The sequence below is a fragment of the Lontra canadensis genome, unplaced genomic scaffold, assembly GCF_010015895.1.
Source record: "Lontra canadensis isolate GAN:19392208 unplaced genomic scaffold, GSC_riverotter_1.0 scaffold144, whole genome shotgun sequence".
Lineage (NCBI taxonomy): Eukaryota > Metazoa > Chordata > Mammalia > Carnivora > Mustelidae > Lontra > Lontra canadensis.
The window spans coordinates 1,660,865-1,684,291 of NW_022631138.1; the positions used below are offsets into that span (position 1 = coordinate 1,660,865).

General features: G+C 46.6%; 1 long non-coding RNA gene across 5 annotated transcripts in view; it reads right to left on the reverse strand.

Moving 5' to 3' along the window:
- Positions 1-23,427, reverse strand: part of LOC116858879 — a 135,641-nt gene that overhangs the window by 71,207 nt on the left and 41,007 nt on the right. For 4 of the 5 annotated variants that reach the window (XR_004381033.1, XR_004381035.1, XR_004381031.1 and 1 more), the window contains exon 2: positions 4,276-4,397. This is a non-coding gene — a long non-coding RNA (uncharacterized LOC116858879). Of the gene's footprint in view, positions 1-3,144; positions 4,398-23,427 lie in introns of those variants that run through there. The other variant, XR_004381032.1, reaches the window with a different exon arrangement.

Here is a 23,427-nt window from a genome sequence, read left to right on the forward strand (position 1 = left end):
AACATCTTAGAGACACTGGCCTGAAAGGGAGAGGATCTGGAAGGCCGGGAACGAGCCCAAATCACCACCGTTTTCCAAAGGAACGGGTTCTGAAAACTACAGCAAAGCAGACTCACTCCAATTTCCGGGGCAAACCCAGAAGCGGCATTAGACAAGGCTCACAAGCATTTGGGAAGAAAGTGGTGGTCTCTAAGAGGTAACACAAGTTCTCTAAGAGAAAGTCATTCCATGCTAACCTCATTTCCTGTTTTGACGAGCTTCACCAGAACAGTCGATTAGGGGAATGCCCCAGAAAGTGTGTCTTGCTTTCAGTAAAGCATCTGAAAACCTCTCATCGTATCCTATGCACTTAAGACACACAAGATGGGCCCGTTGGTGGTATGACTGGAAAAATTCGAATTGGCTGGGACGACCTTCCCAAAGAGATCAGGCAGTGGCATGACTTCGGTCCTGCTCCCCAGACTCCTACCTACCTCCACTGCTGGAGATGGCTGTGCTGGCCAGGCCACCCACTCGATCTCAACAGCTCAAATGATTCAGAGTTTTTCTCCCCACTGGCAAGTGAGCTTTGAAAGGATCCTCTGCAGCTCTACACATGGGGAAGGTTGAGTGTGGGTCTATGGCTTGTGTTGCTCTATTCATGTCCTTAGGAGGGAAGCAGGGAAGTTTCCATGGAGACCCACAGGGCCCTGTCCCACATTCCATTTTAAAACTGACTTGGAGGAGTGCCTGGGTGGTTCAGTGGGTTAAAGCCTCTGCCTTCAGCTCAGGTCATGATCTCAGGGTCCTGGGATCGAGTCCCACATCGGGCTCTCTGCTTAGCAGGGAGTCTGCTTCCCCACCCCACCCCCTGCCTGCCTCTCTGCCTACTTGTGATCTCTCTCCCTATCAAATTAATAAATAAATCTTTAAAAATAAAAATAAAATAAAGTAAAACTGACTTGGAGGGAGATACTGATGGCCTATTTGTCACATTTGCAAATCACGCAAACCTCTTGGGACAAAATGGCCTCACACCATCGACTCATAGGGGTCAGGAGGCTGGGGTGAAATGAGATAGGAGCAAACGTGAAGCCTAGGTTTTTCTGAAAAACATAGTGTGCTGGAGAAGCACCGAATTCAGGCACATTCGACTTCTAGCTATGTCACTGCCTGCCCATGTGTGACCAGAGATGACAAAATAACCCTTGAGAGTCTTCACCTCTACTTTTTAATTCTTTCCGTAATACTGAACTCTCTCAGGGTATTAGACTGGCACCAAAAATCCTTTCCCTACTTGGGTTGGGCCTTGTTGTGAGGACGGAATAAGTCAGAGGTGGTAAAGTGCTTTGAAAAAGGGAAAGCTCCGAAATTCAAAATAGTATTATTATTTGTTGTAAGGTGCTTTCCCTCCAAAAAAAGAAAAAAAAAAAAAAAAAACTCTGACAGTCTATGAGTGATAAGCAGAAAATGATTCAGCTTTGGCTTCTGTTTCTCCAGCTGTAACCCCAGACTGGCTGGGCTCACAAAGTGGCCCCCAACGAGTCCATCACAGATTCTGAACTCCTACAAGACTCCAACCCCCTCCTTTGGCCCTCTGCTTTTCCCAAAGATCTTCCTGGAAGGCTTGCTTCCCACTGTCCCAAATTCTGGTAAAGAATCATTCAGACAGTTCCCTTTCCAGGGCTGGGTATTCAGAGATGTAAACCAAGTACATAGCCAGAGTGAATGCCAAATGACTTGGGTTGGGACCTTGGACTTCTCCTGGTATTTTAAGTTATTTTGGATCCTACCAGGTGGTCTTTTGAAAGCATGTCGCTCTTGCTACTGCACGAGCCCTGGCTCAAAAGGTAGATGAAAAATATACTGCAGGCCCAAGACAGGAGAGCTGGCCCTGGTCAAATTAACAGACGGAGAGAATCACCTTAAATTTCTCTTGTGTTCAGTGTAATTTCACTTGGCATCAGAGTTCACCTAGACAGAGCTGTCTTGTAGAACTTTCTGTGATGACACACGTGTTTTACATCTGTGCTATCCAATCTGGCAACCACAGCCTCATTTGGATATTTATATTTAAATTAACAAAAATTTTAAAAAGAATTAAAAATGTATTCCTCAGTCACACAGCTATGTTTTAATTTTTCATGAGACACATGTGGCTAATGGCCACCATATTGGAAAACAACCTCAGACCAACAGTTCTTACCCTTGGCTACTGGTTGGAATTACCTGGGGAGTTTTTAAAAAATACTAACATCTGTCCCTCCACCCCAAATTCTGTTGTGATTGGTCCTGGTGGAGCCTGGGCATTGGATTTCTTAAAACTCCTGGGTAATTCTAATGTCTGGCCAGGATTCAGAACCATTGTCCCAACCATGGAGAACTCTGGGCTCAATTTTCATTTGTTCCTCTTGTTACCTTGTGAACTGATTATCCTGCAAATGCCACATGAGTTATTTCTGCTTCTGCCTGTGACTTCCACCTTTTCCACCTTTTCCAGGTCATAAGTATCCTAGTGGATTAATTTCTGGGAAATGGGCAGAGGAAGTTAGGGGATCCAAGAACTGGCAGAGTAAGAATGAGGGGCATGTACTGCAGACTCCTCCCTGACGACACATCCCTCTGCTACATGGTTGCCTTTAATCTTCCAGGAACATAAGCAGATGTAATTTAACTTAAATTAGCAAGACAAAGCTTGGTTCAGGTGAAAATCTGATTATCCCAATAGCAGATAGTTTATGATCAACCTTTTCTGCCGAAGTCTACTGACAGAAAGCGTGTGTCCTCACCTTGGCTGCTCCATTTACCTCTTTATATCATCAGAGGTAAATGGACTCACGCTTTCCTTACCCACCAAACACTGGTTAGAAAACAGAGCTACTTAATATCACAGTGTTACTCTGAGAAGTGATTAAGACGATGGATCTGGTCACTACATAGTTATTGAGACTAGTGCAAGGGTCTGGCGACAGACTGGAGATTAAGACAGACTAGAATCTTCCTTTATAGAGCTGAAATGCAGAAGGCATATGACAGGAACACAGCTGATTAATAAATGAATGAACAGGATAATTGTTGATATTACAGGGTCATGAAGTATAGAGAAGTAGTGGGGGTAAGCTGTTGTCTCGGGACAGGTGGTCAGAGAGAGAGTCCCCGAGCAGGGGGCATCAGGGCTGAGACCTGGACATACACCACAGCGTACATCGTGCCATGCAGGAGGGAGGGTTGAGATGACAAGCATGATGGACTGAGAAGTTAATTCTGAGCAGCATGAAAGGGTACAACACTATCCTTTTAAATCATTCGTGGACATCTGCTAAGCTTAAAAGTGAAGGCTGACAGAAGAGCTGGAAGGCTGCTACCCATGGGTTCTCTGGCCAGGCCCCCAAGAGGACTGAGTTGTCCCATTAAGGGCTGGGGACAAGGGTAGTACTCCACTGAAGGAATGCTTTGACACTTACCCATTCTGCAGAATGTTGAGTTGCCAATTCTGGGGGCTCAGGTTTGCAGGCGGATTAAAGAACCCATGTAAATAAAGGGAGTGTGCTGTTTATCCACGATGAATTGCCCAGTGCTCCCCTATAGTTTGTGAGAAAGGTCCCAGCAGGACCCACTCATATGGAGGCTAGAGGTGCTGAGAAGACCAGGGCAGAGTTGGTCCCACCCAAATTGTCTCCAGAATGTAGCACACAGTATGCCCCAAAGAAACCCTGTGGGATGAAGTAGTGAATGGGTGACCGATGGGTGGGGGCAGAGAAGGAGGCAGCTGAGAAAGCAGAGGTCTTCGGCAGAAAGCTCAAGTTTGGTGACGATTTTGGGGATCGCCACTTGTAGGCCATGACCATAGTAATGTGGAAAGAGAGTTCGCAATGTTTTCCTCAAATGTTAATGTGCCAATACTGACTCAAGGGAGGCCTTCTGGGGCTGCAGAAGAAAAAGGCAGGGCAAACAAGGCTCAGTAATAAGACAGTCAAGTTCAACACTCTTCTAATGATGCCCTCATGATCTGTGTGGTTAGGGCAGGGTTTACTCGTGCTGCTATAGAAATCAATCTCAAATGCTCTTTGGTGTCCTTTCCATTAATGCAGGGTATAGCTAATAAGAAAACAATTCATTTTTCTTGAGTTTTGCTTGGAATGAAGGAAAGATAATTAAGACACACAGGGGCTGGCTAGATAAATAGAAAACCGGCCAGACTAGACCATGACCACATCACAGACACATCATCGGTCAACGTGGAGGGCCTTGGAGTCCACAGCAGTTAGGATCAGGCCCCAGCGGGAAACCCTTCACCTGCACTCCGGCTGTGGGCAGCAGGTAGAGGCACTGGAGGGGGCCGAGTCCTGATTTTTCTGTGTCTGTGTCATTTTCGATCAACTGTGTCATAGAGCTTCCTGTTTCATCTCCCAGTTATTCTGAAACAAAAACATGCATGAAAAACACAGGTCACTGTCAACCGCATTGAGAGACAGTCACTCCAGTACATGGAAACCGAAAAGGGAAAGACAGATCATCAATGCGACAGTAAGCTGGGGAATCAAATTTATCAGCATCTATTCAAATAGTGATAATCAACGAAAAGTGCGGGTGGCGACGGCGGCAGGGGTGGGGGTGTGGGTAAGGGGTGGTGCAGGGCGTTCATTTAAAAATAATTCACAAGAGACTGAAAAGCCAGATGTTCCCAGAAGCCCACTACCTGTTTACTGAAAGTTGCCGTCAATTCTGACCTTCTGGGTCAGGGTCTACTACTGGGGCACACTGAGGCTTTTCCCCTACGTGTTCCTGTTGGCCTTGCTAAAAGGTCACACATGACTTTTGGGACAAGCCCGGTGTTTGCCCAGGTGATGCACCAAGCACCCCTCCCCAAGGGTCGAAAGAGATGTGAGAGAGGTCACCAGGGAATTGCAGCCCAATGAGGATGGACGAGGAGGATGGTGGCTGAACTTCTGGACCCCTGTCCTCCCCGGTCTCAGGGGCATCCCCTCGCAGGTACATCCAAGCATCATGAACAGACAGGCTTGCACCAAGAAGCCTTAGTGAGGGGAAGGAAAGAAAAAGAGGAGAAGGGGCTCCTGACCAAACAAAGGGGAGTCCAGGGCCAGCCAAATAAAAGCCTTGAGGATAGCACAAGGCTGACACAGCTCTAAGGACTATGGTTCTAATAAAAACTGCTTTGCCACTTGAGACCAGCACGGTTTGGCTCCCAAGCAGCACACTGTGGAAGGTTATTCTCAGTTCCCAAACAAATGAAAGGTTAATTCCAAAGACAGGTAGAGGGACGGGTCAATTCAGACATACAGACAGTGTCACCTCCCCCAAAGATGGTGGCCCTCCAAGCCAGCTCTGTGCTTACATCTGTGGCTTAGACAAGCGGGGGAGGGTGAGAAGGCAGGAGACAGAACTGCCATGGGAGGGAGGTCAAAGCCACGCCTGCCTACACCTTCCCGCCGTATTCTCTGACCAGGAACTGCTTACTGATGGTCAGAGAAGGAACGGGCTCTGCCTGTCTACCCAGAGCCTCCTGGGTATGGCTGTCCCCTCCACACTCCACCTGCCCCAGATGCAACCCAGAGGTCACCAGAAAAACCAGAAGCCCCCTTGCCCCACCCCATTTCCTGACTTTTGTTAATGGCACAAAATTCTCTGTAAAAAGGGAGGAAGGGGTGCACAATTTTGGAAAAACTCCATCCTGCCCCTAGAGATTCGTTCACAATGCATAGCAGCATACAAAAGACCCTGAGAAGTTAGGAAATAAAGAAAGCAGCTGAAATTCATTTACTGTGTGCTTCCCAAGCATATCTGGAGCAGAAACTTTTTTACACAACTAGCCTTTGCCAGCAGGGCTCTGCTGAGTGACAGAGATCAAAGCTTCTCTTAACACTCGACACTTCACGTGGCAGTTGTGATACTCTCTATTCCTCACCCTGTATTGTTTTTCCTTATTTCTTTCCTCCAGCCTTTTGTACGAGTGAGTTAGCTGATTCACATCAACCCCTGTAGCCTTAGTTTTCTCTCAAGAGCCCCATTTGCCAGTGCCAGGGAACTACCAGGCTTTCTGAGAGCCGATAAATTTGGCTCTGTGGTGGCTACCATTCGAGGAAGAGTGCTGCCCTGATGAGTCTGCTGGGAAAACTGGCTTCCTGATTTGTGTCCTATGAGCTAGGATTCTCTAACGTGACTTAAAGTCTGGAAACTGGACCAAAGATGTCTTATGTAGACTTTCCTGGGTGGGCAAAGAGAAACAGGAGCGAAGAAATGCATCGGCATGGACATGGGTACAAGGGAAATCCTGGTTCCTTTTGTCTTACCATTGAAATAGAGAGGTGGCTTAGGAGCTTGTGCTCTCATCCAGTGGTACCCCACTTCTGAGGGATTAAAAAAAATCAAATACAACAGCCCAGGCAGACTTTAGTAATGAACACTCCACCATGCAAACCTTGGCCAGAATCACAAAGAGTGAGACACTGCAGGGCTTTAAGGATCATCTGGTCAACCTTATTTTACAGGCACCCAGAGGGAGGAAAGTTGGCAATCTTCCTAAGGTCACACTGGAAGGGACACTGTTGGTACCGAGACCTTGGTCCCTCCTACCTACTCCCTAAATTTTGAATTCCAGCTTCCCCTGTAAGACCTGAGCTTGTTTAGGAGCTCTTGCAAGGATAAGTGAAGGTCATAACGACTCCATGTTGGGCTGGGTATCTAGTTATCCTTGAAAAAACTTAAGATAACCCATTCAGGAACTTTCAGAGATTTGCACCTAATTCAAAGCCAACCACACATTTAGCTTCCCATATGCTGGCATCCACAAGGAGCAGGGGGAAGCTAGCAGCCCCATGTTGGACAGTCCCAGAGGCGCCTCGGGTCACATTACCCCTTTACTCTTACTCCCAGTCTGGCTAAATTACACTACTCCTGCCCGTCTCTCTAGTATTCAAGGGGCTCCAGTTAGGTCTCCCCACTGTGCACACAACTTCACTCTCCCTCGGATCTGAGGGATGGCCTTAGGGTCATCACACCGCAAATACAAGCTCTCATCAGGGACCTGAAATGTAGCTCAAGCAATTTTCCGGATGTTCGTTCAGCTAGCTCCCAAATCCTGCCCTTTCTGTTCCTAAGGACAGAGGAAAAGCTCCAGGCACGGGGAACTGAGAAGGGGCGACCAAACAGTAGCTCAGACACCCACCCCCAGCCTGGGGATTCACGGGCTGGCCTCACGCAGGCCTTTTTCCCAGGCAGTAAGTACCAGGGCACAGGGGCAGGGGAGCAAAGCCACCGACTTCAGTTGGCTATAACAACCATGGCACTGCCAAGCTCTCACTGCCAAAAGGCCAAACCAGGCCCCCCAGCCCCCCAGGTGCAGAACACACACTTGAGCCTGTTCTGCACCAAAGTCTTTGTCAATGCTTGGGAAAATGACAAGCCAGGCACTCACATCCTGTTCGTGCTGACTCACAGTGGATTCTGACAGTGCTGGGAGCCAACTTTTTAAGATTTCGAAATAGTGCCCAGGAGGATAGGGTGTATTCAACAGCATCAAGGTGTCCAGCTCTTGGGACCCCACTGTTTTTATTTCTCAGGAAGTTAAGACCAAGAGGGCACGGCCAAAAAATGTTGGTTGCTTATCACAGACTAATTACAGAGATAAGTGTACGGGTCCCTTGTGTAAATTACTAGGCTTCTGTGTAGCCAGGCCGGTCAGGGCAGGGAAGAGAGAAATCTTCGCTTGACAGCCCCCCTTCCCTTGTTTCTGAAGGGGGCTCCTAGTTCTCGAGCTACAGCCACGTAACTCTGAGCAGATTTAGAGCCTTTCCTGAGGGGATACCCCCTGAGAAGTAGTTTTTGCAAAGTGTTCCACGCATCATTACAGACCTACACGTGGTTCAGAAAGACTCTGTGTCCCTTAAAACCCCCATCAGCAGAGCACGAGCCTGTCCCAGGACCGCCGCACAACACACCCAGATCCTCTAGGTCACCACTGGGCCCATGCCACACAGCAGACACTGTTCCAGATGCGTGCTCCCCCTTGGGCACAGCATCGGCCTCCAGGCTGGTGCTGTTCCGCTCATCCCTCTCACGCGGGAGGCAGCGGGGAGCTCCACAACTAGCTAGTAGATGGTGGCACCCTGCTTCCCATCTAGCATCCTGATCCAGGCATTCTGCCCCCCTTCTGAGATGAACGGGAGCTCACAGGTGATTCAACGCCTTGTCCCCCAGGGGAGCTTGGAAGCTTGCCCACCTTCTGGTACAGGGAGGTACTTATTCAAGACCTTCCTCCATTTGTACCAAAGGTGGGACGAGAGACAAGAGTGGGCAACCCAAGGGCGGCCCTCACTGGAATGTTTCCTGCTACAGTCATCGCCCCCCTCTCCTTGGCCACTCCCTCTATCCTTAGGACAAAATCCACTTTGCAAAGAACTGAACCTCAAAACCATGCTAGCTGACCTATTGTCTGGCCGGCGCTGTGAAAGCTCCGATTTACAGGGAAACTTGCTGTCTAATTACCGAGGGATGCCAAGTTCTGAGGGCCAGATTTCCTGCTGTGCCTGTGCTGGGCACACGAAGCGACGAGGCAGTGGAGGGAAGACGGACACACTGACACGCTCCGTCAGACACGCCTTTCAGGTGTTCCGATCAGCCATGGCCCAGGGCCCTCACCAGCGCTTCTCAACACGGGGCTCTGGACCAGCAGCATCATATCACCTGAGAATTTGTTAGAAATGCAAATTCGCAGGCCCTTTCCCAGACCTTCTCAACTCGAAACTTCGGCGGTGGGGCCCAGCGATGTCTGTTTTCATAAGCCCCCAGGTGGTTCAGACACATGCCCAAGATCACAGTGGTGACTGAACCTCAGAACACCCTAGTGATGCTCTTGGACGTGGGGCTGTGGGCTTGGTCCCTGGCAACTGTGGGTGACCGCATGGTAGTTAACTGTTCCTAAGTGTGTCACTGGATGGTTCTCTCCTGAGATCCCCACAGAGGCAGGAAAGAGGCCACAGCTCAGAGGCCGTCCAAGACTTTCAACAAGTTCTTGGGGGGATCTGGGGAGAAGTGTTGATACGATGTGCCGGTCCCTTCGTCTCCTTTTCTGGGCACTGCTCCTCTGCACAGCAAGGGCCGAGCGCAGAGGGATTTGAAGCCTGCATGAGTGACTTCCTCCGGTCATCCACCTCCCTCCCGGCCAGCCGGCATGCTGCCTCTCCCCACCCCCACCCCACTGCCCCCCACCCCATGGCCCCCCTCTCCGGCACTCTCAATCCACTCGGCCCGAGGACAACACTTGAGCCACCAGGTTGGGTGGCATTTCTCTCCAAAAAAAGAATAGAAAATGGTTTCACCAGCTTGACCCTCCTTACTGCTACACTGGGAGGAGGGGTTCGGGCAAAGCCCTCCCTGCTTCAGAGCTCTGCTCACACGACAACACACAGGTTGGGGGTGGGGGGGCACCAGCACCGGACCGACGACCAGACAGGTAGGCGGCAGCATATGACCAGGCCCCCTTTCCCAAAATTAAACAATTGTTTATTATTTAAAAAAAGAAATCTAACCTCATACAGGAAGTATGAAAAGAAGAAGGAGGATGAGAAGGAAGACAAACCCAGGCTACGACATTAAAAATGGCCAAGATGGAGGGGCACAGAGATACCACGATATTCCTCAGTTTCCACCGTCCACTTCAGAGGGGTGGTGGGAAATGGCCCGGTGGGGCACTGGGGGCGGATGGGGACTGACAGGGCTGGAGGAGAGGGAGCAAAGAAGGGGACGATGAGTCATGAGGGACAGCCTCGCCAGACAAAGGGCAGAGCGTGTGGTAGGACCACATCCCATTCAGGGCCCTCTCTGCAGGTGTGGCCATGCCAGCCAGACTTGGAGAAGATACCTAAAATGGAAACTGCCCTTCGAGGTCATCCCACGCACCCGTTGCCTCTCCTGGCCCACGTTCTGCCCTCCAGTGTGTTTCAGAAAGACGCGGGAGTTCCCAGCTCATGATCACCTCCCCGCATGCCCCTGCCAGAGGTAGCCTAGCAGCAGCCAGATGGAGAGACACCCCCACGCGGGGCTCTATAGGCAAGCCGGTGGCCAAGCAGACCTTCAGGACCACAAGCCCAAACTGGCCTGACCTGGTTTGGCTTGATGGACACTGACATGAGGCCACCCAAGGCAGGCAAGAGTCAGGCCAGATGGTTAACACAGACCCCCAGCCCTCTCCGAAAGGTAGCCCATCCAGATTTTTAAAAATGGGGGGTACGGGACTCACAATGTCCACCCAAGGATTAGAAGGAGGAAAAACAGTGAGACTAAAGAACATTTCCTCTTTCACAGCACCAGACAGTAGGAGAACAGGAAATAGGAGCCCTCCCTCCCCATGATCAAAAATAAATACAAACACTGTAAAATATGCACGCATTGAAAAGATAGCAGTCAAAAAGGATTTCAAGTCATTGCTATCACCCTCAAAGAAAGCCCTTGGTCTTAAAAAAAAAAAAAAAAAAGAAAAGAAAAGAAAAAAGAAAAAGAAAGACAGAAAGACAGAAAGAAAAAGAAAAAACTGTACAACAAAATCTCAAAATAGAACCAAAACCTGCAAATCATCCTCAAGAGTGTATTAGGAACCCATGTCTTAGCAGGCTGTTGAAAGGTTAATAATTTTCCTACCGAAACTGAATGTGGGTTGTGAAAGAACATTAAAATGAAGAAAATTTCCCCGTGGCTGCTATTTTATTATCACCAAAGCCATCAAGTTTCAGTTTGAGTTATTTGTATTTATTTGTGAAAACAAAGATTAGATAAGTAGAAACATAAACCTCATCCTAATTATTACCCAGGAGGATCTGATTTTTAAGACAAAAAAAATAAGACCATCTCACACACACAGAGACACACACTCAAGGCATGAGAAGTCAAAACAACGGAGAGGAGAGAGGGTGCTGTTGCCTCCTTCCATCACTTGAAAAAGTATGTTGTCTCATGTCAAACGTTAATATTTCTGTACAGTCTGAGAAGATAATATGAGAGCCATTGTGTACATCTGATTGCTGAAATTTTTTCTCAACTGCATGCTCAGGTAGAGAGCTTTTTTTTAAACTACAAACTGTAATTTTGTTTGACACTTGGGGAAAAAAAAAAAAGCAGTTAGAGCCACACCATTCATTGTTTCAGGCCTGAAACAATGGCACCAAAGTGCTGCTTGAAGATCAAATTAGGGGTTTGGAGATATTTATGACCAGGTGGAGCCTGGGGGAACGATGGGGTTTGGGTACAAATGGTGGATTTCAACTCAGATGGGTCTCAGATGCCAGGTGAGCTGCTTTGTTCTCTGGGGTTTTAAAAGAAATTCACTAGATGAAATGGTTAATCAAAATCGATGGGTGAGCAAAAACTTCTCTTCCAGCAAAACATAAACATCAGAATGAAAAAAAATAACATGCAAAAAGACCTTCAGTGGTCTCAGATCACCGAACAAACTGTTTTTCTACCTATTTTGTGTTGCTGGCTTTTGTTATCAGCCCAATCGGCAAATTGTGGCCAATTTTGTCATGGTTTAAGCAGACATTTTGTTCCCAAACTGCTTTCAACATTTGAGCTACCAAATACAGTTTATGAGAAATTGAACAAGCCACAATACAAACAGAAGAGGTATCTATTTTTGCTAAATTAACCCCTTTTAAGGTTAAAATGACACAGACAGAAAAATTAAAAAAAAACAAAAGCAAAAAACCAAAAAGAATTCTAGTAAATCCAAATTTGAAACAACCAAATCAGACTTTCTTGGAAAAAAAAGAATAATTCATGATTAACCCACTGATTGGATTTTGAAACCAACTACATGACATTCCTCAATTCTGATCACCATTACACCATGAACTTGCTTTTAATGAGACAATATATCATTTTTATTTTATACACACACACACATCAAATATTATTGGAATGTGCAGAGCAAAATTCCAAAGGAATTGATTAAATTAGGCTAAGGTAAAATCATCGGTTAAGCAGTTATTTACTACTGAAAATAAATGACACCCACGTAGTTCATCTTATATATTAATATTGAAACCAAATGGCAGTCTTCTACCGCAAATCATTTCATAAAAAAAATAATGAAACTAGTTAAAATGAAAACACATGGTTTTAATTTTATGAAACATTAAATATTAAGATCAAAATAATAGAAAACTGACATGGCTTTTCAAATTTTGTTTTTGCTTAATTACAACAACAAATTGAATATGAAAAAAAATGAAAGAACCCATGCTAAAAATTCGAGAATTACTACTTGGAAGAAAAGCAGAATGTCAGAGAGAAGACTGAAGAAAACTTCTCTGTTTGCAATCCTACCTCACATTTGAAGGCACAGCAATATGTACACCATTTTTAGCCTTTTAAAATACCAGCATGCCCACACACCATCTCAGATTAAACCAAGGAGAAAATGACACATTCTGAAACCATTTTCTAAAGCTTCTTTTCCTGATAACACTCAGACGCTTACAATCAAATTAATGAGTTTCTAAAAAGCCCAAACAACTCTCCATAAAGAGACAGAATTGTTCACAACAGCCTGCAGACATTTCTAAATTTTTCAGGCAATACTGAGAGCATTAGTCCTTGCTATTTATATTTAGAAAAGCTAAGCTGTTTTTAAACATCTATATTAGAAAGAAATACTACTCAGTGCTTTGGCTAATTAAATGGAGGAACAATTTGAAAAACACCAGTATCCCCCTCATTTCAAACAATTGAGAAGTTAGTCCATTCTTTTCCTCCAGCTTTTTGCACAAATCTGTATTCTCATAATCTATTCACACTTGAAAATTCTTCAAGTAGTAAAGAAAGGAAACACCCACAGAGAGTAACTCATTATTTCTTCTGAAAGTGTATTTCTTCATAAATCCTAGACCAGCAAATAAACAGTAAAAGGAACTAAAAAGAAAGAAATCACAAAACTCAGGGAGGACACTGAAAATATCTACTGACTGACAGAAAACTTAGCATGAGGAATTTTAAATCACTGGACACATTTGTGGCAGGTTTAAAACCTTCTTGGTGAGAGGCAGGCATTGCTTTTTGGGGAGCTCAAAACGATGACAGTATCAGGGTAACATTTTCTGTGAAGGTCATGGGTTATGCTGTTTAATTCCAGACCTAAAACATGTGATTCAGACTTTACACTTTATGTTTGTAGGTTCCAGATCTTTCAGGGCTTGGTACTTTAAAGCAAGTAGCCTGACTTAGGCAAGACAACAGCATTTGACAACAAACAAACCAAAAAAAGCCTGGAAGGAACCCTACAATTTAATGATGACAGGGAATAAGAAGACTAGGGTAACCCCCTGAATTTGTTACCTGAAGAGATTTTCTGTCTGACGGTTTGACCCTAGAATCTCTGCCCTCGCCCTCAGTCAGCATCATCGAATGTTCACATTCAGAAAAAGTCTGACCTTAACTAATACTTGCCCACTCTTTTAAACCACACATATCCCCTTCCCCCGATGTAAGACTTGGGAAATGATGGTGATTTTAGTCATCTGGAAAGAGTGAAACATGACATGGTCTTGAAGCACTTTCTTACCCACGGCTGTCATTTTAACTCTGTTTTACCACAACTAAAAAGGCCGTGCTCACGGAACAGAATCAGGTTCGCCTTCAATTGTATGTGTAACCCGGGAATTTCTGAAGAGCGGAGTGGCACAGTACAGAAGCTTTCATTGAAGAAATAGTCAAAGCAAGAAAAAAGAAATTCCCCACTTTGGGGGCAAGGGTATAAATCAAAATGTGAATGCTTCCACAGTAAAAATTATTTTCAGCATCATTACTCCACATACAACCAGCTAACCTGTTCTTTTTTTTTCCCCCTTTCACAAAATGCATTTGTTAACAGCAAGATTTTAAAACACTGTTGTTATATTCAGAGGCATTTCTGAGTGGAAGTAAAATGGTCTCTCCCCCCACCCCACCATTTACTAGATACACCTTTTTACTTGAAGCCAATCTATCATGTATGAAATGGTGACAATGTAGATAAAGCAACATGGCTTTAAGGGTTATAGGGAAAGTTCAACTGTAAAATTAGAAGACTAGGCTTTTTACCTTTTTTTTTTAAAAAGCAAGTAATAGTTTTCCAGAATCTAGAAATAACTGCAACTGGGGGAAAAAAGAAAAAAAGAAAAGAAAGAAAGAAAGAAAGAAAGGAAGGAAGGAAAAAAAAGAAAAAGAAAAAGAAAAAAAGAAGGCAGACAGACAAGAATGAGAGAAGCCTGGTAACTCAGAATTCTTGACCTGGAAATAAGAGTCTCTTGCATTTTATTTTCTGTTTTCCACAAAGGAAACACAAATAGCTTTCCAGTCACAAAATGAAATGTGTACAAGAATAAGAAAACATGAAATCTATTAAACACTGCTGTATCTAAGTGAACAAAGAAACAGGAATTGCATTTCTTGGTAGTGTGACTCCAGTGCCCCGTGTTAGTGACACAGTGAGTGAACACAGGCAGAGCAGACCTTCGAGAACAGGATAATTTTGCTTGTCGACTCAGGCTACAACTAAATAATTCTCCTCTGACAGGGTTTGTTAGCACAATTAAAAAGGTACTGTGGATACCCTTGGACTAGGAAGAGTAGAGTGTATTTCTGAGTCTAAAACTTTTCATTGATGTTAGCTTGAAAGCTGTTTAATTAGCTGTAGGGATGCCAACCGATCTCTTTTATCAAAGCCAGCTGAAAACAAAACTGAGAGAAACAGCTTGTGGTTTCACAAAAATGTATTTACATGAATATATTTTAAAGGGAGTTCGATCATTAGGTTCAATGTCATCTGTGATATGCGGTGGATTTGACATTTAAAGATGTCAGGGGTTGTCAGATTTATCTCCAGTCGATACTTAGTGGAGATGTAACCACTTTGGTGAGCAGACCTTATTTTGCTGAATTCCAGCCCAGAAATCTTAAGAGACTTAACTCTTATATACTGAACACAAATCCTCCTCGTGTCCTCTCACTTCCTTAGCTATGATCTGCTGAGCGGCAAGTGGAGCCGCGGGTGACAAGTGGAATACAAGCCCACTTTCACACCTCGTCGCCGGGATGGTGACAGAGGCGAGCAAACCACAATGAACAGAGCACCCAGGGAGAGTTATTGATAAGAGCGGTGTTTCCTGAACTAGACGAGGGTCCGAGCCCTTTAGCCTACTTGTTCACCGAGGCTTGTCTTGGAAAGAACATTGTGATGAGACAGGCTTTCTTCCCCCCCACACACACTTAAAATCGTCCACGGCGAGGAAAACCCAGAGCGACGAGGACTGCTTTACCACGATTCCCGCTGCCTCGACAGAAAGTTCTCTCAAAGGGGCAGTGCGACGTCCCGGATAAACATCCTCCCTCGGGCATCTTCAACTAGGGGCAGGGGTCGGTAGCCTTTGTGCCCGTTGGTTCAGCCACCAAGAAGCCATGCTTTATATTTTATCGGGAGATGGGGGAGTGAATCACCGCCACTCCACGATCACAAGAATGAGGTTTGGCGAACGTACCAGACACTCATCCACTCTTTTCCGAATGTCACTTTCCATTTTGCCTAACCTGTTGGGAGTGGAAATTCAGCCCTCAGACAAATGAAGCTGAAGACAGGCTGTCGCAGCCCCAAGTGAAATCACCACACGGCAGCCAACACCACCCCTGAACCACAGAACCTCATACCTCATGCAGGGGACGGCGCAGAGCTCTCAGAAAGGGAAACGGTTGTTGGTATTATGTGACAAAAATGTATATTCAAATAGGAAACTCTGTTCCTTACCACCACCCTTCTACCTTCATTCACATGGTGGAGCTCAAGGGGTGTCTTGGGATCGTGCAGCTGACAGCACAGTTTTCAAAGGGTGACAGAAACAAATGTTTTCTAAAACTGCACTGCACATCAGTTACTTTCTATAGTTTCTTTAAAAAAAAAAAAAAAAAAAGGGCTTCTCCCCAAACCCAACTCTTTCATTGTGAATCACTTTGTTTAAAAAAAAAAAAAAAAAGGAGCAGCATATTTATTGTGATTTAAAAAATTAAATAAGATGATTTTTTAAAAAGAAGTATTAAAATCTGCCCACGTAGGTTGCCGTTCAACCCCAGGAGAGCCAGGCCAGAGGAAATCCCCACCCGGGTTCTGACAGAGCAGCTAGAAAAGGAAGCAGTGCAGGGGCCCGGGGAACAGGCTGAGGACAATAATGACTGTAAACTATCTCCTGCTCTGCGATTGTCTTCTTAGTGGAAAAGAGCAACCTTGAGCTGGTCTACAAAGCCCAAAGCCCTGGACTTCACTTATTAAGAGCTCTCTTCCTTCACCTGTGCTGTGGCATTCATCTGGAAAGTTACAAAAGCTAGCCCATGAAGCCCAGGAGAGCGGCTCCCCAAGGAGGGGCAGAATGAAGAAGTTTCACTCTCCCTTAAGAGCCAGGGAGCTCGGCTTCTAGATTCTGAAAGGGCCCGTTCTCCCAGCTCCTCTGAACACCAGACTGAGGTTCCGAGCCAGTGCACAGAGGTCCTGGGGACGGCATTAGGGATTGGTTTTTGCGGAAGGACCAGGGAAGAGAAGAGGTTACAGTACAGCACTAAACACTTTTGATGGAACTAATCCAGAATGGCCACACGAGCCTGCAAAATAAAACGTGCAGTCTTCCATTCCACCAAAGCAAAGGGACTTCCCACCTCGCCCGGACCTCCTTCCCACCTGCCGGTGGCCGTGGGCACAGACAAGAGGCCAGGGAGGCAACGCGCTCTGCCTCCAGGGTCCCTCCCTCCGCGGCTGCCTCTGTTGTTGACACTGTCCCCACTGCGTTTATTAGGTGACACTGCTTGCAGAGCCTTCTCTCTGGTGCCGCTTGTTGCTAGGGAATGAGCGCTAATGCTTCGTGAGAACAACAGCAGCTCCCTTGGCAGTAAGCGAGCACGGACGTCTCAGTTTGGTGACAGAGTGGAAATAATCCTTAAAAACATCCTCATTTACATTTCCCCTCAGAAAGATGGCAACATCCGCCCCATGAAGAAATGTATATTTTCTTCATCTTCATGTCGGTGTTGATGCCTTTGGAATGGATCTCACATCCATATTGGATTTCTGTCCTCTGCTGCCAACCGCCGTGCCCTAGGTGACTGTGGCTCTTGGAATACTTGGCTGTGATCTCCCTCGGTTGTCAGCCTTTATTTACTTTTTTCTTTTCTTTCTTTTTTTTTTTCTTGGAGAGAAACAAACCACATTGTCAAAGCATTTAAAAACACAAACCAAAGGAAACTGGGTTTCCAGGCTTTAGCAAATGGTATTTACCCACAATTTATTTCCAAGAAGTAACTTGGAATCCATTGTCATTCTTCATTCGAATTCATTTTAGAAGCATAACATCACAGTTGTACCGATGATCTAGAGTTGCTTTTTGCCAGTGGTAAGTGAAGAGCAACTTCTGTCTTCAAACCCAGACTCACCTCGATTCTTGGGACGGGGTTTCCGCAACCCTTTTATGTGCCTCCGGCGGAGGTGGCCAGTGTCTGGCCCCTGCTGGCCACTGTGACTCATTCAGAAGTCGGTGGAGATGGTGCAAGCTGTTCCCTCTCTAGATGCTACTGACCCACACACAATAGAAGTCCAAATGTCACTCTGTGGGCTGAAAGGCACTTCCTTCTACTTCTCCCTGGGAGGATGGACCTTGTCACTGGGCAGCCCGCAAACCTCATACTTCAGGCCTCCTTGCATAGTTCCAAGGTCCCACGTATCGATATTGGCTCCTTCAGGCTCAGGCAGGAGGGCAGGCCTCCCTGAGCCCCCTCCCAGGGCAGTGTTCAATGTGCAGAGTTGGCCCCAGGTGAGATTTTGCTGAATGGGCTCACAAATGGTGGATGGCTGGTCAGGTAGCATGAGCCCAGAATGCAACTACAGTCCCAGGGCTGACACAGATGAGCTGGTATAGTGAGATGAAGAAAGCTGACAACTACCATTCACTGAGGTACTATCCCGGGTGCACTGTCTACATGATCAAGTTTGCCCACCCCCCGGAGCCAAATACTCTTACTATCCTTGTTTAGAGAGAAGGAAGCCAGCGGAGGGGCCATCACCCTGCTGAAGGTGATAGCTAGTGACGAGTCTGTTGGCCCAGCAGGTGTTTTGGGTTCCATCAGTTCCATCAGTGCCACTAGAGTCAGCGGCCACCATTCTGCAACCCATGGAGCCCTGGCCACAGAGGTTGTCAGTCCGGATCTCCATGTGCCCGGCTGGACTGTGACTTCTCTGGGACAGACTTCATGGCTGGCTGACCCTGTCTGGCCAGCACCAAGCACCTTGGCTGGAGTAGCATGTGTCTATAAGACCCATGTGTGAGAACTGGTTTGCCATCTCCTGTCCTTGAGGTCTTCCAGGGCAAAGAGGAAACTGTGTTCAGCATAGGGTGTTCGAGTTTGTGCCAAAAGCAAAACATCAGGGGACCCCGAGAAGGCTCATCACTTCCAACATTCACCTTGGTGAGCCTCGGGGTTCCATGTGTTAAACGGACGGAACACTTTATGGAGGGGCCGAGCCCACCTGCTCTGTGGTGAGAATCAAGGATGGATCAGGCTCGTCTCATTCGTGGCAGAGTGTGTGCAGGGGAGACAGGACCTTGCTCCTGTAAAGTCACAAAGAGGACCCACTCAAGGGGGTAGGCGGGAGGACAGTCTAGTTGATCCCTCACCAGATTGTTCCCTGAACCTGGTTCTTCAACCAAATCTTGGGATCAGCATTATCCTGGGAGCTTGCCTTTTCGCTATCATCCCTGAATATTAATGTATTAACTCATTCTTTCATTTTCCCATTCCATAGTCTATCCAGGCAACCAGGATGTGCCAGGATCGATGCAGACTCAAAAATCATCTCAAAAAATTGCCCCCAAATTAACCATGTCAGCAGTACCTTGACATAAAACAGATAGGAAAAACTACACAAGGGTTGTTTATCCAATTAAATAACATTTATCTTTGGAGGCCTGTGTGGGTATAATCTTCATAATCAAGGCTAGAACATGTTTGGCATACCCAATCCAATGTTCTGCGGGAAATTCTCACAGGCAGAGGTCAGGAAAATGGAGGGGCGTCCTTGAGGGCAAGGCGGCTGTCAGCAAAGCAGGAGGGGCCGCCTCTCCAGAGTCCACTCTAAGATGCAATAACTTTGTGCCAAGCACAGTTGGTCTGTGGTGGACGAAACAAAGGCTTTCATGCCAAGGAATCCAGGGTGGTTTTTTTCATAGAAACTAGAAGCTTATTAGATTGATTATTCCAATACCATTCTTCTTTTGCCTTTGGGTTTGCAAAGCAGTTCCCTGCTCACAGGGGCTTCTGTAGATAGATTTCATCTGAACTTCAGAATTGCACAGAGAGGCACGCAGGGAGGCAGGCCCGCTCACCTGCTTATTGAACAGATGAGGCTTTTTACCGACAGAAATACCCAAGGAAGAAACTGCTTGGGCAAATCACAGTAAGAAAAGCGGGGCTAGCCCCCTGATGCCCATGTCTACCTGCTCTCACTCCCAGGGCTGTGCAATGGGGCCGTCTGGGTCATCTGGGGGCTCTCTGGCCCTGTAAAATACACGGAGGCCTGAGGGCAGAAGGGGAAGTGGGCGCAGGATTGGGTTCAAGGTCAAGGAGCTAGTTCCTAGCACTAGGTCTTGGTTAAGCTCAAAGGCACTGTTTGGTCTATTGTTGAAGTCCCTGCGCTGGGCATGGTGCTTGGCCTGGAGTAGGCATTCCACATACGTGAACGGAATTCACCACCCCTGTGTGTGAGGTGGGACCCACGACCGCGTATGCCTATGGATTTTAAAGACATGCCAAAATAATATCAGTCACCATAAAGACTTGGAAACGATCAGCAAGGTAATTCCTGTGAATAAAAATAATACCATTTACACACACACACACACACACGGGTAGTCAGGTTTTGGGGCCCACTCCCTGGCCGTGTCACAGTACTAGCTGAACCTGCCAAACCCTGGAAGCCGAGAGTAGATACTTCGTGTAGCAGGAGTAGAAGGGAAGAGAAAAGGACAGAACTTTCTTTCCCTTCCCTGATAAAGGCCAGCCAGGGTCAAGTCTACTTTAGACTTCCTTTGTCCCTGGGACTCCTCCCACCCAATGTCTGCTCCAACTCCTAAAATTACCTAGCACTGCCTGCCTTTCCCTTCTGCCAACCCCTCTTCCCTCTCCCTGCCTCTGCCATTCCTTGGAAAGACAGGGGAAGTGGGGTTGGGCACGGGGTCACTGAGCTCAGCCTTCGGGACCAGGGGGTTAACACACTCCTAGAGAAGAGCTCAAGTATGTTCACAAAACTCTAAGAGGGGGATTTCATGTCTCACTTCAGGCCACACTGTGGGGGTGGAGGTTAGGCGGGTGATGTTTACAGACGGGCCTATCCCATCAGCAGACAAGACTTCTCTCAGGGGAGCCCTGGGACTGTCTTTTCCTGCTTGGCTTGCAGTCCCACTCTGGGGGAACAGATGCTATGGTCACCAGGAAGGCCAGTGGGCTCCAGGTGGCACCCCCTCCCAGACCACCCGGGGCATTGTGGCTTCTTTGTTCCTTCCACCTGCTGGTGTTCTGACACACCTCGCTCCTGCCGGGCCCCTAACACTGAGTGCAGATCGTCCCCTTGGTGGGAGTACAATCCTCTCTAATTCACTCCACAGCTGGAAAAAATGATATAATGATTGTGTTTCTATTATTTGGGGCTTACCTTGGCCTTCTTTTCTTCCCATAGACTAATAAAACAAAGGGTGGTCCCACTATTTAATTCATGTCTTTTTCTTTAAGAAAAAATACAAAAATAACCTTTTTCTTGCTTTTGCTTTTATTTTTAAGATTTTTAAAATTTATTTGAGAGAGAGACACACAGCGAAAGAAAGAACACAAGCAGGGGGAGTGGGAGAGGGAGAAGCAAGCTCCCACAGAGGACCCCGGGATCATGACCTGAGCCGAAGGCAGATGTTTAACGACAGGCGCCCCTTTTTCTTGTTTTTTTTTAAAGCAACTTATGTCAACTGTTAAAAAAAAATGCAAAGAAAAGAGAAGATGGGGATCCAGAAAGAAAAGCAAGAGGGAACAGTGGAGGAGGAAGAGAACTTTGGGAAGGAAGGAAGAAAAGAAAGAAGAGGGGAGAAATCACTGTAGAGACTGACCCCATGCAGACAGAGCCTAGAGGAAGCCATAGCCTCCTTTTCGATTCTGATACTCATTCCACAAGGTTTTAAACAAGCGATTGTAGAAGATAAAGAGAAACGGAGACTGGGTCGCACTCTCTGTTCCATGGAGCTCTGCCCGGAGCACTGGAGAAAGTTGCTCTTACCACGTTATGAAAGTATTACTTTGCCTACCTAGCATCGTGACAGGACTATTTTATAAAAGCAGGTCAGAACATGAAGCCAGCAAGAATTATCTCAAGTCTGTAAACATGACACTGGAAACCCCTGCCATGGAAATAAATCTCTTTGCCTGCAGGGGAAGAACGCATCCAAAGAGATGACTTAGGGGGGCGGCAGGGGGCATTTCTAGGCACTGTTAAGAAACTATCGTTTTAATGGGAAATGTTTCGGTATTAATCACAATTCTGCACCTCATTTGGAGAGTCAAGAGATTTTAACTAAAATACAATGAGGTAAAAGCTACGCCCGTTATGACCGTGTATGCATTTCCCGATTGTGACCCCGTATCACTACCTCACAGTAACAAAGAGGCTTGCAAAGGAACACTTGACGGCCAAGGTAGGGAAACCAGGGTCTTCCTGATCCAGGGGCAGATCTGTGGGGTGTCACCTTTTCTGCCCCTAACCATCCCCTGCTTGGAAGCAAAAAATCTACCAGTGTCCATCAGACCAGTAGCCTGGGCTGGCCCTAATGCTCCCCTGACACATACCCCATTTGCCAGTTCTTCCTGCTCATTAGATCTTTTATTCTAACCTTCTTTGCAATGTCACTAGCACTAGTCTGCCCGTTGTTTTTTTTTTTTTTCCACCTCTCTTATAAGCCCATTTCACACTCTGATGGACACACCCCTGTTTGGAAGTTTATTTCTCATATTAAATTCCAGGACGCGTCCTCCCTCAGTTTCGCCCCATGACTTTGGTTACTCTTTGTACCGTGCTAAACACTTCTTTTACCTCCCGGGTATCAGTTACCTTCACATATGTCAGAGTTATATTCCTTTTCCTGCTCAAGCTCCATTCAGGCAAAGCTCCACATGTGTAATTCTTGAGAGCCATTAACTAGCCTGTTCTCAGTGACTCTCCCTCAGTCACCTCGGGTTCTCTGCCTTCCTCTTCCCTCCATCTCAGTGTTCCCAGCTGAATGTATGGGGTTCCATTTCTGAAGGAGCTCAGAATCAGAAAAGCGCTTAGCAAAGTAGGAGAAACAGACCTTAGCCTGGAATTCCCACAGTTAGTGGGATTACAGAATGAACCACAAGACCGCCTGGAACAGCCCTGACCTGAAGGTGATGTCGCAGGCTTCCCACTGGGATGGAGCTTAATCTCCAACTGTAAAGGCACTAGAAATACTACCCTTTGTGCTCTGTTTTGCTGAACGGCACTTACGTGAACAGAGGATGGCATGGAGCAACTGTTTTCTTAGCAAGATGCATTTTGAAAAGCAACAGTACTGCTCACTTGGAAAGAAAGAGTGTGCCATGCCTGTCTCACACATGAGGCCTTTGTGGTCCTTTGATCAGGCAGTTTCTTCATTTTGCTGCAACCTCCGCCTAGAATTATTAATGCTGACGCCCTGCACCAATGTGTCACCATCAGACGTCATGCCGGCAAGGCAGTCTGCTGCCAGGAAGTCGTAGGCAAGTCGTCTACAGCTGGGACTTGCATGGAATTAAATATAATTTGTGTGCAGGCCACTGAGGTGGAATTTTTAAAAGATATCAAATATGGTGCAAGCCCTTTTTGGATGGAGAGGATACATACTGGAATTTTTTTAAAAAAGTAAAATCAAGGCATATCATAGAAAAGACTTGGGACTATATTCCAAGGGCATAGAGTGAGTATTGGAATTTGTTTCGTGAGGGTTTAGCTCCTCGGCTAACTTCAACTACTTCTAAAAACTCGCATGGATAATTCTCACATACATAGTTCACTTAGTGACACAGAACCCTTAAGAACAGCAGCTATAAATGAAGTATGGATTCAGGTGGCACAAGCATGGGAATGCCCTGTCAGATCCCAAGCTCACCTACAGCCCCGGCGCCCAGGGGCCAGGAGGAGCCTCACGAGGCCCCTCAGAGAAGCCGTGTGCTGCGGGCTGTCACCGGGGAGCCACTTTGGTTTCAGACACGTTTCCTGTGGAATAAAAGCCCCGGGTCTCATGGCACTCTGAGGTCACGCGGTGCGGTGGAGTCAGCCTCCCGTCTGGGAGCCTTCCCCCAGAGACACACCCGTCTAAATCCCGAACCATCCAG